Consider the following 12,030-nt stretch of genomic DNA (forward strand, 5'->3'; position numbering starts at 1 on the left):
TAGAGTTATCCCAATGACTCTATCAGGATGTTGGCAATGACTACACAAAATGTCGTTCCAATGGCAGTAGTGGAGTGAATGATTCCAGGAAGAGAGGGCACCAAATGGGTCTTGAACAATTGCAGCCGAATTCCACCAATGCAACTCTATCTGTCACATTATTTGCCATAGAAGTGGCAGCAGGGATACTGCAGAAATAGCAACACCACACAAGGGCAGTGCAGAGCACAGTAAGCCACTTTGACATGTTTTTTTTTTAAATGATGGATCAATTATTTTTATCAAGGTAGTATACAATATTATAATATGAAATTTCCTACAGCAATCCAACCAATGTTTTTTTTAAATATATATATATATATATATATTTAAGTTCAACTTAAAATGTGAACCGTTAAAAGAAAAAATTTTGTTCAGACAGATACACTGAAAGACTTGGGGGTGAAGGTTGCAAGACGGCAATATCATGGAAATAAATGTTGATGGTGCTGACCCAGAAAGTCCACTGCGTCCCTCTCTTCTAAGAAATAATTGCTAGGTATCATCATCGGGTCGGTTGCAACATTGAAAACCAATCAATTTGAACATATTTTAAAGGACTGGCTTTCTCCAGTGCGCAATTTAGATTGGAAGTTATTGTTGACTATGAATTCTGTTCCAAAAATTCAAAATTTTAATTTTGTAAGATATTTTTTCGTATTCATGAAATATATAAAATCAATACGATTATCGTAACCTCATTATTTTATTGCGTTTATCTAACAAAAAAAAAATTTGTTTTCAAAAATACATTTGTCGTCCATTTTTTTTTTTTTTTGGAAACAAATACAATAAAATGGAGATGCTACAATTATCAAATTAATCTAATTTTTTTGATAAACAATATACATGAAGGGACCTATAACATGAACAGTTTGAATAATTAAAACAAAACCCGTTGTAAGCCCCATGGACTCAGCCAACATAGTCCAATCCAGACGTGGACTAGAGAGAAGCTCAATTCTATTTTAAAAGTTTTTAAATCAAACTTAAACAACATGCTACTCGACTCAACTTGGTTATATGATCTATAAAAAAGCATGCTACTCGTGATTAACTTGATTAAAGTTCATTTGAAATTGATTTGAAACCTAAACCAGTTAAATTTAAATATATTTTAAATCCCGTTAAGTTTTCAAATCAAACATAAATAATGTAGTACTTGATTCAATTCATCTAACCAAATCAGTTTTTCCATTTATTTAGGCAGACCGAAGGATTTAAAACTTACATGTTAATTAAAAAATGGAAATTTTATTTTGCCTCTCAAACTATACATCGATGACCAATTTAACCCCTGTACTTTTTATAATTTTAATTTTACACCTAAACTATTCAATTTTGGATCAATTTCACTTCTGTCGTTAGCTACGGTCTGTAATTAGAAGGCACTTGCTGCCATCTTCATTTGAGATTTCATTTGACCTCTCAAACTATCTCCAAAATATCAATTAGACCCCTAAACAATATGAAGTTTGGGGTGAGGGTCTAATTAATTTTTTTGAGAAGAAGGATTCATGTAGCCGACCCCATTTGATGGAACTTAAGGCATTGTTTGATTTGGTTAGTTTGGGGGCAAGATGAAATTTCAAACAAAATTTCGATGTCATGTCAGCAATTTCTGTTTGATTATAAATGGTAGCTAACTGCAGGGTAAAATTGATCCACAATCAAATAGTTTAGGTATAAAATTGAAATTATAAGTACATGGATTAAATTAATCATTAAAATATAATTTGGGAGGTAAAATGAAATTTTCTCAAAATCTCAACAATCTATCACCCTTCAGTTTCTCATACCATGGAAAAAATTTCAAGAATTGGATTTTTTTTTTTTTTTTTTGGATACATGGCTCAATTATCGTTGTAAAATTATTCATTATTGTTTAAAAATGCGTAAAAAGCTTCCAATAATTTCAACTGTTGCATGCCTATATCATTGATTTGTTTAGGAATCAACTAATTAATACTCAATCTATTATCACTTTAAATAAATTTAAAAATAATATTTTAGAAGCTAACATTATATATCATATACCATATACCATATATCTTATATAATATAAATAGGGGCAAATTGTACTTTGCACCAAATCTCACTTTAATTCTTACACATGAAATCATGACAGTTAACTCCCTACACTTCTGGTCAAATCTCACTTTGGTCCTTGCACATGAAATTGTGACAGTCAATCCCCTATATTTTTGGTAAAATATCACTTTAATCCCTACACATATGTCAATGTCCCATTTTTGTTACTCGATTATTTAAATCTTTAACAGAATCTAAGCATGTGATAAGAATGTGACTACGACATGATGGTAAGAAAGAAATATCATATACATTTTCCATCAATAAACACTTTATCCCAAAATTTACATCAAAATATGATCTTATTAGGCTAAAACAAAACGGATATTGTGAACAATTTAGAAGATGAACTAGGGTTTTGCATAAATTGGAATCACGAAACTCTATTTTTTAAAGTAACACAGTCTTCTGTCTATTAATTTTTCTTTCTCTTTGATTTCTTTATCGCATTTTTTTATTATTTCAAAAGCTCTACTTTCTTACCTTTTCATTGCAATTTTTATTATACACACACGCGCGCATTTTATTATATAACTCTCATGTGCTTATCACATAGGACAAAGTGTATTGGTGGGAAACACGAATGATTTTCCTTTCTTACCCTCATTTTGTAGTCATATTTTCGTCACATGACTGGAAATTGTTAAAAATGAAATAACATAAGAGAGACATTGACACTTATGGAGGGACCAAAGTGGGATTTGAGTAAAAGTGCAGGGGATTGACTGTCACAATTTCATGTGTAGAGATCAAAGTAGGATTTGACCAAAAGTGTAGGAGATTGACTGTCATAACTTCATATGTAGGGACCAAAGTAAAATTTGATGTAAAGTGCAAGGGATGCAAAATGTAATTTATCTTATAAATAACGTACAGCTTTACATTAGAATGCTCTAAAATGTCTTCATATGTTTATTTTTTTATTTTTTTTTTTTTTGATCGGCTAATGTTAGTTGTTAGTTATTAGATTAGCACCTATGGGAGAAAATCTCTCCACCCTTGACAAAGCACCTAAGTGTTTGCACTCCCTTAATTCAACTCCCCTAAGGGTAATTGAACCCATGACCTCCTTGGGACTAAACCCTAAGGAATGCATGGTGGCCAACTAGGCTAGGCCTAGTTGGTTATCTGTCAATGCTAATTGAGAGACTTTAATGTCTTTAAGACTTATTATTTTATTTTTTTTAATCTGTTTATGGTCTTTTTTTTTTTTAATCTCTTTATGGTCTTTTTATTTTCCCTCTGTTATAAATAGTTAGTCTAATTAGTTGTTCTTTTATTTAGTTATGGTGTAGTTTATTATAAATGATGATGTAGGTCTTAGGATAAGGGAACTTTTGATCAATATAAGTTTCTTTGAGAATTCGTTCTTCCTTCCTTGTGAATTCTAGTGTTATTCATCGGTTAGAACGGTATCTAGTGTGTGATATTTTCTGCTGCTTCATGAATCATTAAAAAAATGGTTTCTCTCTAGCCTTCCTATTGGACTAGAGGGTCTAATTTAGGACAATTGAGGCCCACATGGAGTCTATTTACATTATTTGAATGGTTCAATTTTAATGCAATTTAAGTAAATTATTCATCTAAAAAATTAAATTAATCAAATATCAACAATAACACGTTGGATTTTGTCATTAAAAAAAAATGAACAAGTAAATATATTTTTAAAAACAGATTGTTCATTTTTTCTTAAAACATATAAAATCCAAACATATCATCACACACATATATATATTATTAAAAGTAATGTTTGCTCTCAATTTTTCTCTCTCTCATGTGACACATCTCTCTTTTTTCTTTTTTTTATTAAAACACCACATCAATATATCCTTTTACCAAAATTCCTTCTAAAGTTTAATATTTAAAAAATTTCTAGTTAATCTGAAAAATCTAGAAATCCCCTAGATATTGATTTGTGATTATGTATCAATTTTAAGCAATAAATAACAAACCCAATCAAACAATCAAGACAAATCGACACACCGATTTTACATGGAAAAACCACAATTGGAGCACCTCCAATTGTGATAAAAAACCATGGGCAACAGCCACAAAACAATCCACTAAGAAGATATAAAAGAATTACACAGGTATACTCTCAATTACCTAGCGAATCCATGCCCGAATTGAACCAACCCCTATGTGCCTCTTCTAGTCCCGTCTTCACCTCGGAATTGTCTTGACGATGAGCCACTCCAGAATCCACCAAAGCTTCAGGCTCAAATTCTTCAGAATCCACCGAAGAACAACTCTCTCTTTTGTATAGAATTAAACAAACAATCCTTTGATGTAAACTTCTTAAACCAAGAGTTGAATACTCAATCAAAACATCAAAGAAAACTAGCAAAATATCCCCAGATATAAACCTTAGAACCTAAGAAGAAGATCTGGAGGCGTAATCCTAGATTTGGAGCAACTTGCGAATTTATAGAATCTAAAATCGCGAGGTCCGCTCGAGCGTAGGAATTGACGCTCAAGCGGGGACACTATATGACGTGTTCCAAACCAGGATGCACGCTCGAGCGAGGATTTCGACGCTCGAGCGTGAAAACATGGATCACAGTATTTTTGCAGACTCACCAAACCTCTGGAACCCAGCATTCTCCGCTCGAGCGGGGAAATGGACGCTCGAGCGGGGAGGCAACTTTGAATGCATTTTTGCATTTTGCTTCGGGGGCGCTGCCCCTCGACCCCGCGAGCTGACTGGGTAGCTCGATCCCCGTCATAATCAGCGAAGTGGCAATCATGAAAGAATTAACATCACAAAATTAACTTCTCTGCAAGGCACAATTCGGGTTGGATTCGCAGCTAAAAACTTATAGCCTCACTGAAATAAAAAGTGCAAAAACAAATACAACTTAAAGGAGTTTTGTCAAACGGGATTGCCAATAAAAACCTAACATAAATTACCTATAAACAAAACCTATACTTACTAAAAATACTTTACTGATTAATTTTATTACTCCCTCCGTCCCATAATATTAGTCCCTTATTCCATTTTTCATTGTCCCAAAATATTAGTCCCTCTTCAAAAATCAAGTACAAAAATAATATAAATTTCCCATTTTGCCCTTCTTTTAAATTCATAAATAATATAAAAAGTACAATTATGACAATGATATTCTCAAAAAAGTGTACTATCAAAGGGTAATTTTGGAAAACCAACTTTTTAAAAGTACAATAATTGTACTACTAAAAAAAGTTAAATTCCCCAAAAGGGACCATTATTTTGGGACGGAGGGAGTATACTTTTTTCATTTTTTAAAATAAAATATTAAAATTATTTCTTATTTTTATGTCTATCTTATTTATAATATTACTTATATTGATTTTTTTTAAATAATTAGAATCACTTTTAATCTTATAATAATTATTTCTAATATCAAGTTATAATTTAATATCATATAAATTTATTATATATCTTTATTTACGTTACATTTTTGTAGCGCGAAAGGTTCAAATTATCAAATCAATATTTCTTTTTTTGTGTTATAATTTAATATAATTTAAAATTATTATATATATTTATTTATTTTATATTTTATAGTACGATAGAGCTAATATTATTAAAATATACATAAATAATTTTTCTTAAAATTATTATATATGTTGATTTAAATAAGATATTTTTATAAAATGATAGGTCTAAGATTATCAAAATAAATAAATAAAAAATATTATTTACCTTAAACTTTTTTTTCTCTCTCCTATGTAGCACATCTCTCTTCTTTTTTTTTTTAATTAAAATTCTAGATCAATATACCCTTTCCAAAATTCTTTCTAAAATTTAATATTTAAAAGACTTCTACTTAATTTAAATTACTTATAAACAAAACTTAATAGCATTATGCATTCTAAAAATATTTTATCAATTAACTTTATGGGATATTTATTAGAAAATCATTTTTCAAGTGTTTGTATCCCAATTAGTCCATAAGATATTCTTCTATTCCAATAAGTCCTATTATTTGAACATTTGATCTACCAAATCCTAATTCTCATATTTAAAGTACTTTATGGACATTTCTATCCTTACAAATATTTTTTGAATGGTTAGCAATTTAGTGATGTGAACATTCATATTTTATAATGTGAATATTCACATTGACGTGTGAATGTTCACATTGACGGTGTGAATATTCACATCACGGAACATTCACACTGTAAATGTGAATATTATTAGGGGTATTTTGATAATTGTGTCACTCATAGGACTTATTGAAATATTAAAAAAATAATGTAAACTAAATGGAACATAAGTATGTGAAAAGGGATTTATGAAAAAGTGCTCCTAATTTTATTATACTTTTTTCACTTTTTTTAAAAATTAAATATTAAAAATATTTATTTTTATAAAATTTATTACATATATTTATGTAAGTTACATTTTTATAATACGATTGAGCTAAAATTATTAAAATACACATAAATAATTTATTTAAAATTAGTATATGTGTTGATTTAAGTAACACTTTTATGGAACGATACAATAAAAATTATTAAAATAAATAATTAAAATCATTATTTAAATTTTAAATTATTGCTTCTTCTTTTTTCCAATTTAACGATTATTTTAAATATTTTATATATTAAAAAATATAAATAATTTAACTAAATTTTATTTTTTTAAAAAATTGAAAACAAATATATTTAGCCCAAACATCACACGGATTAAATACTAGTACATAACAATATCCAATCAACTTAAATTTTTATACGAGTTATTTATTAAAAGACACTAAAAAATAAATAATTCAAATGACTAAAATAAACCCCATCTAGGCCTCAATTACCCAAAACTGGACCCTCATCATGTTGGTAGTTGAAAACGAGACACTGAAAGGCTTGGGTGAAGTTCACAATAAGTGCATCCACAATGGAGCTGTTAAGGGACGTTTTAGTGTCAGTTGCTAATATTTTAGCTACTGAATGACTCAAATGATGCTCCAATGGAGTTGTTAAGGGATGCGTTAGTGTCAGTTATTAGTGTCAGTTGTTAATTTATTTGTTAACTGCAGCGAGGCTTCTAGCCAGCGAAGGAGAGAGTTGTTAATTTGTTTTTTGGTCATACCGGTTGACCGGCCAGACGTTCGGCCGGTTGACCAGTCAACGGCAAATTTTTTTTTTTATTATTATAATTTTTTTTTTAGACTTGAAATTTAATTTTGGGCTTAAAATTTTTGATTAAACTACATTATTTATTTATTTTATTTATTATATACATATATATATATATATATATATCTATATTTAACACACACCTTAACACACCCCTTAGTACATCCATTGTACCACCATTCATTCACTATTCACTCACTAAATTAACAAACTCTTAACACATATTTTGGGATCCTATTTTTAATACTTTTTGTCATATAACACACTTTAACACACAATTTTAACATATCCATTGTGGATGCGCTAAGTCAATAGGATGGAAATTAATGTTGATGGTGGACGAAGACTACTGCCTCCCCGGACCCACCTTCTTTTGCTATTGACCATCACCACTAATGGGTCAATTGTACGGGTCTTTGGATCCTAATTTACGCTCTGTTTGTTATCGTAGCTTTTTTATTTTATTTTATTTATAAATTTTATTATATTTATTATTTAATAAAATTTAATAAATATCACTATGAGAAAATGGGTCAAATACAACACTTCATCGTATATATATATATATATAGATTAAAAGTAGTATTTTTTTCATATTTAGGCGACACATTATAAGGGTTTACTTTTTTCTAAGAGAGCCATACCAACATTTATTTTCTTAATTACATATAGTTCTGCACACACCCAAACATAATTTAAATTATACTAATTTTACCTATTTTATATGGACTCTATTTAAAAAATATTTATTTTCTATATATTCTTCATGATCAAATGAGATAATTCACAAATTCAATACCAATTTTGCGTTTCACGTTTTTCTTCTTAATTCTTTCAAAGTTATTAAGATTTTTTTAATGCTAAATTGTATTCTTCTTTTTTTTTCCCTTCTTATTTTCCCGTGTATTATTCTATATCTAATACTAATTCTATATTACAGATTTGTCGTTTAAATTTTATAGTGATTCTATATATGAAATTATACATCATTTACTACATTATTTTATATAATCACAACTTACACGAGGAAAACCTGCACAACAATTATACTCTCGAAGAACTTCTAAAGTTTGGATTTATTACTTGAGTTACTTTTTTAATTGTTGAACAGTAAGTTCTTTTATGTTCTGACATCATATTACAGATGATTAATCACTTTACATACTGAGATGTATCTATTGTTTGGATGTTTTCATTATTTTTTCTTTTCAGGTTTACATGTTATTATGTTATTCTTTCACTACAACAAAATACACTTTTGGCGACTAAATTTGGCGACTAAAAAAAATTTAGTCGCCTAAACATGTCCAATTGGCGACCAAAATTTTTTTTAGTTGGCAAATGTACAATATTTAGCTACTAATTTTTTTAGTCGGGAAATATTGATTATTGGCGACTAAAAAAAAATTTAGTCAGTAAAAAGGCCACAATTAGCAACTAAAAAATGTTTTAGTCACTGTATAGATAGTTTTGGCTACTAAAATTTTTTAGTCGCCGAATGAAAAATAAAAAATTTACTTTCGGCCTGTTGGCGACCAAAAGTTTGGTCGCCAAAGAGTTAAAATATTTGGAGGGAAAATTTCGATTTTTGGCGGGATTTATGAAATTAATTACCGACTAAAATGTTTAGTCGCTAAATTATTACTTTTAGCGACTAAAATAATATTTAGTCACTGTTGGTTAACGTTTTGGCCACTAAAATAAAATTTAGTCGGCATTTTTCCCTTTGTTAATTACCCTACATAGCCCTCTCCTATTTCACTCTCTCATCATCGATCTTCTCTCTCTCTCTCTCACTCCATCGCAGGCGACCCTCCTACCGGCCACCACTGTCGCATACGAGCACCCACCTCCTCACCGACGACGATACGACCACCTCCTCACCGGTGACGGTACGACCACCTCCTCACTGGCGACGGTACAACCGATCTCCCCAAGGGCAGCGTTTTTTCTCTCTATTTCTCCCATCGCAACAACCATTGGAGCACACCCTGGTATTTCCCCTTCTTCTTCCCCTTCCTCTCTCTCTCTCTCAACCATTGGAGCACACCCTATTAAATCCAATTCATTCTTCTATTGTCCGACATAATGATTCTTAATCGTACTCCCATTCAATTCTAATTTTCTTTTAATCAATTAGTTTGTGTGTGATGATGTTACTATTGTTGTTGTTGGTAGTTTATTTGTTGCTGTTGTTTGGTCTATGCTTTTTATTGTTGTTGTTTTCCACCCTCTTGTTCACCATGTGTTTGACAAAATGTTAAAACGAAATTAGAACATGCTCAAATTTTAGTGCTCAAAATTAATGAATGTTGATAAGTGTGTGGATTTTAAATGAAGGGATTTGATATTCAGCTTTATAGATTTATAAGAAGATTGATTAGTGGACATAGATTGATAATTCTAAAGTGAAGGATGCATAGAGATAGGAAAAATGCATTTTGCTAGTATTTTTGTATGCGGAGAATAATCATTTATGGAAGGATTTCAAATAACTATGTTCAATTAGTTATTTCAAATTCATTAATCTAAAATTCTCAAATTTATAGTTTAGATCCATACCTAGAATATTACGTTGAATTAATACCAAATCCATTCATTTTAAATCTACATATCCAAATGGAGCCTAATTTATTTTGATTTGCTGCTTTGGTTTGCAAAACTTGTTAATGAGAGTGTTTAACAGGCCCTTCTTTGTCAAACTTATTGATTATGAGATTCCTGAGTAGATTACTCAAGTATTTGGCATTCGTAGCCCAAGGAATCTATTCAGGCCAAGGAGGATAAAGAAGGGGAGCAGCATTACACAAAAACTCAAATATTAAAGAAATAGCAACTTGTCTTGTAATTTCTAATGACTGCTAGAGCGAGATGTACAATGAAAACATCACATTGAAGGACTTTTTTTTTTTTGTCTCTTTTCTCCTCATAGTAATTGCATACACGTTTATGTAATATGGTATGACTGGCAAGTGGGACTGCCAACTGAGCTTGCCTAGGCATTTGATCTTAGGATATGACCCAAATTAGTATTACTTTATTTGTTTTATATCGGTGTTATTTCGTATTGCCAAACCTTCAGGAATCAAGATTATTTTCCTTTTCAATGATCAAAATAGTTGATAAATCTTACATTCAACTTTTGTTTATTTTGGAGCTACAGATACAGGTTGAGGTCCAAGGTTGATATTGAGAATATGGCAGAGGCTTTCTCTTGTTGGCTACGGTATGGCACAAACCTAACCGAGAAGTCCTCATCACCAGAAGAACCAGAGGCTGCTTCTGTTGGCTGGGGAGGTGCTGTTGATCAGTCTGGCATGTCAGCTTCAAAAGGAAATAGTCTTTGATGGCAATGGCATAAGGATCCAAGATTTGATTGTCTTGGATTCTGGGGGATTTTTCCATCCAATACAATACGTGAGATTTATCAGCATAAGTTGATTTTGTGATTTGAGTGTGTTTAAATTAGCACATAGCATAAGTAGTTACAAGCACATTGTGGATCTTCTTAAGAAACCTGTAGTTGATGAAGCATAAGAAAGTTTTTTTTGTCTGTTGTAGCACCTTTGGTTGAGGCTGACAAGGAAACTAATAAAAAAATTATCTTCTATGGAGATTAGAGAAAGGGGTTGCAGAAGGCTCAATGGAGATCCCAAAAGGTGCATCTTCCTCACCCTATTTAGACATTTAAAACACAAAATTCAAAAAGAATCAGAACCAAAGGTCGCACTATACACAAAGAGGTTATTATATCATTCTTATCTATTTATTATCAAAATTTGCGTGATCTTATTTCCTCCTAAGTTGTCATGTACTGTTTGCTCGATATTTATAGGGATGTAGTTATTGAGATGAGAACCGTGTAGAAATTCATTTTATGAAACTGAATTTGTCTTTGTACTCGTACAAAATTAGAAGCATGAGTAGAAAGAGGTAGAATTTTTTTTTTTGATATTTTGTTGACATAGTGTGGAATCTATCCATTTGTGTGCAATAACTTGGTTTTCCATTTTAATTCTTTTATTTTTGTTTATTTGGTGAATGACAAAATTTATTGAAAAAGATGAAAAGAATCAAACAGAGTATAGAACAGAAATCAATGGAGGAGAACCTCTACACCAAGCCAGCCAACACAAACAAACTACCACCTCCTAGATAGAGCAGAAACAGAGCATACTACTATCAATAGAAAAGCATAACAAACAGCCCAAATTGGATTAATAGTTCTCCTATTTTTTTAATATCTTGATGTACATGTGATTTATCAACAGAAAAAAAAATCCTCATGTCCATGTTCTTAGCCAAAAAAATCTTCATAGGTGGAGGTTGCAAGAGTTAAGAGTTTTGGACAGATTTGTTGATTAGTAGTAACATCAGTTATATTTGTTTTACTTCGAACAGATGCATCAGACTTCAAAGCTTTAATATCGTAGGTTTTATGCCCAAGTTATCATAGAGGAAAGGAAAAGATAAATATGGTATTGTTATCTCTTTTGTGAAAATATTTTGTTTGTAATGAGTGTTTAAACGTTGTTTCAATGGGGGTTTAAACTTTGCTCTAATGCTGTACACCCAACATTTTTTTATTGGCCCTCTATTTCAAGAGCATTTTTACAATGTAGATGGGATGATCCCTTAAGTTTTTTTTAAAAAAAAAAAAAAATTAGTACCCTATTTCAAATGTAATTTTACAATGCATAGGGAATGATCCTCAATTATTTCACATATTATGTAATACCATCGATTGTGTTGATTTGATTTTATAATATGTAAATGTCATTT

The 12,030-nt window shown here is 30.6% G+C and overlaps 1 long non-coding RNA gene across 1 annotated transcript; it reads left to right on the forward strand.

Moving 5' to 3' along the window:
• Nucleotides 1-8,994: 8,994 nt before the first annotated feature.
• On the forward strand, nucleotides 8,995-11,712 carry LOC145792903 (uncharacterized). Its single transcript, XR_014333077.1, has 2 exons — nucleotides 8,995-9,242; nucleotides 10,412-11,712. It is a non-coding gene; the product is annotated as an uncharacterized LOC145792903 (long non-coding RNA).
• Nucleotides 11,713-12,030: the final 318 nt, after the last annotated feature.

The sequence above is a fragment of the Camellia sinensis genome, chromosome 6 (assembly GCF_055761805.1).
Source record: "Camellia sinensis isolate YWXY chromosome 6, ASM5576180v1, whole genome shotgun sequence".
NCBI lineage: Eukaryota > Viridiplantae > Streptophyta > Magnoliopsida > Ericales > Theaceae > Camellia > Camellia sinensis.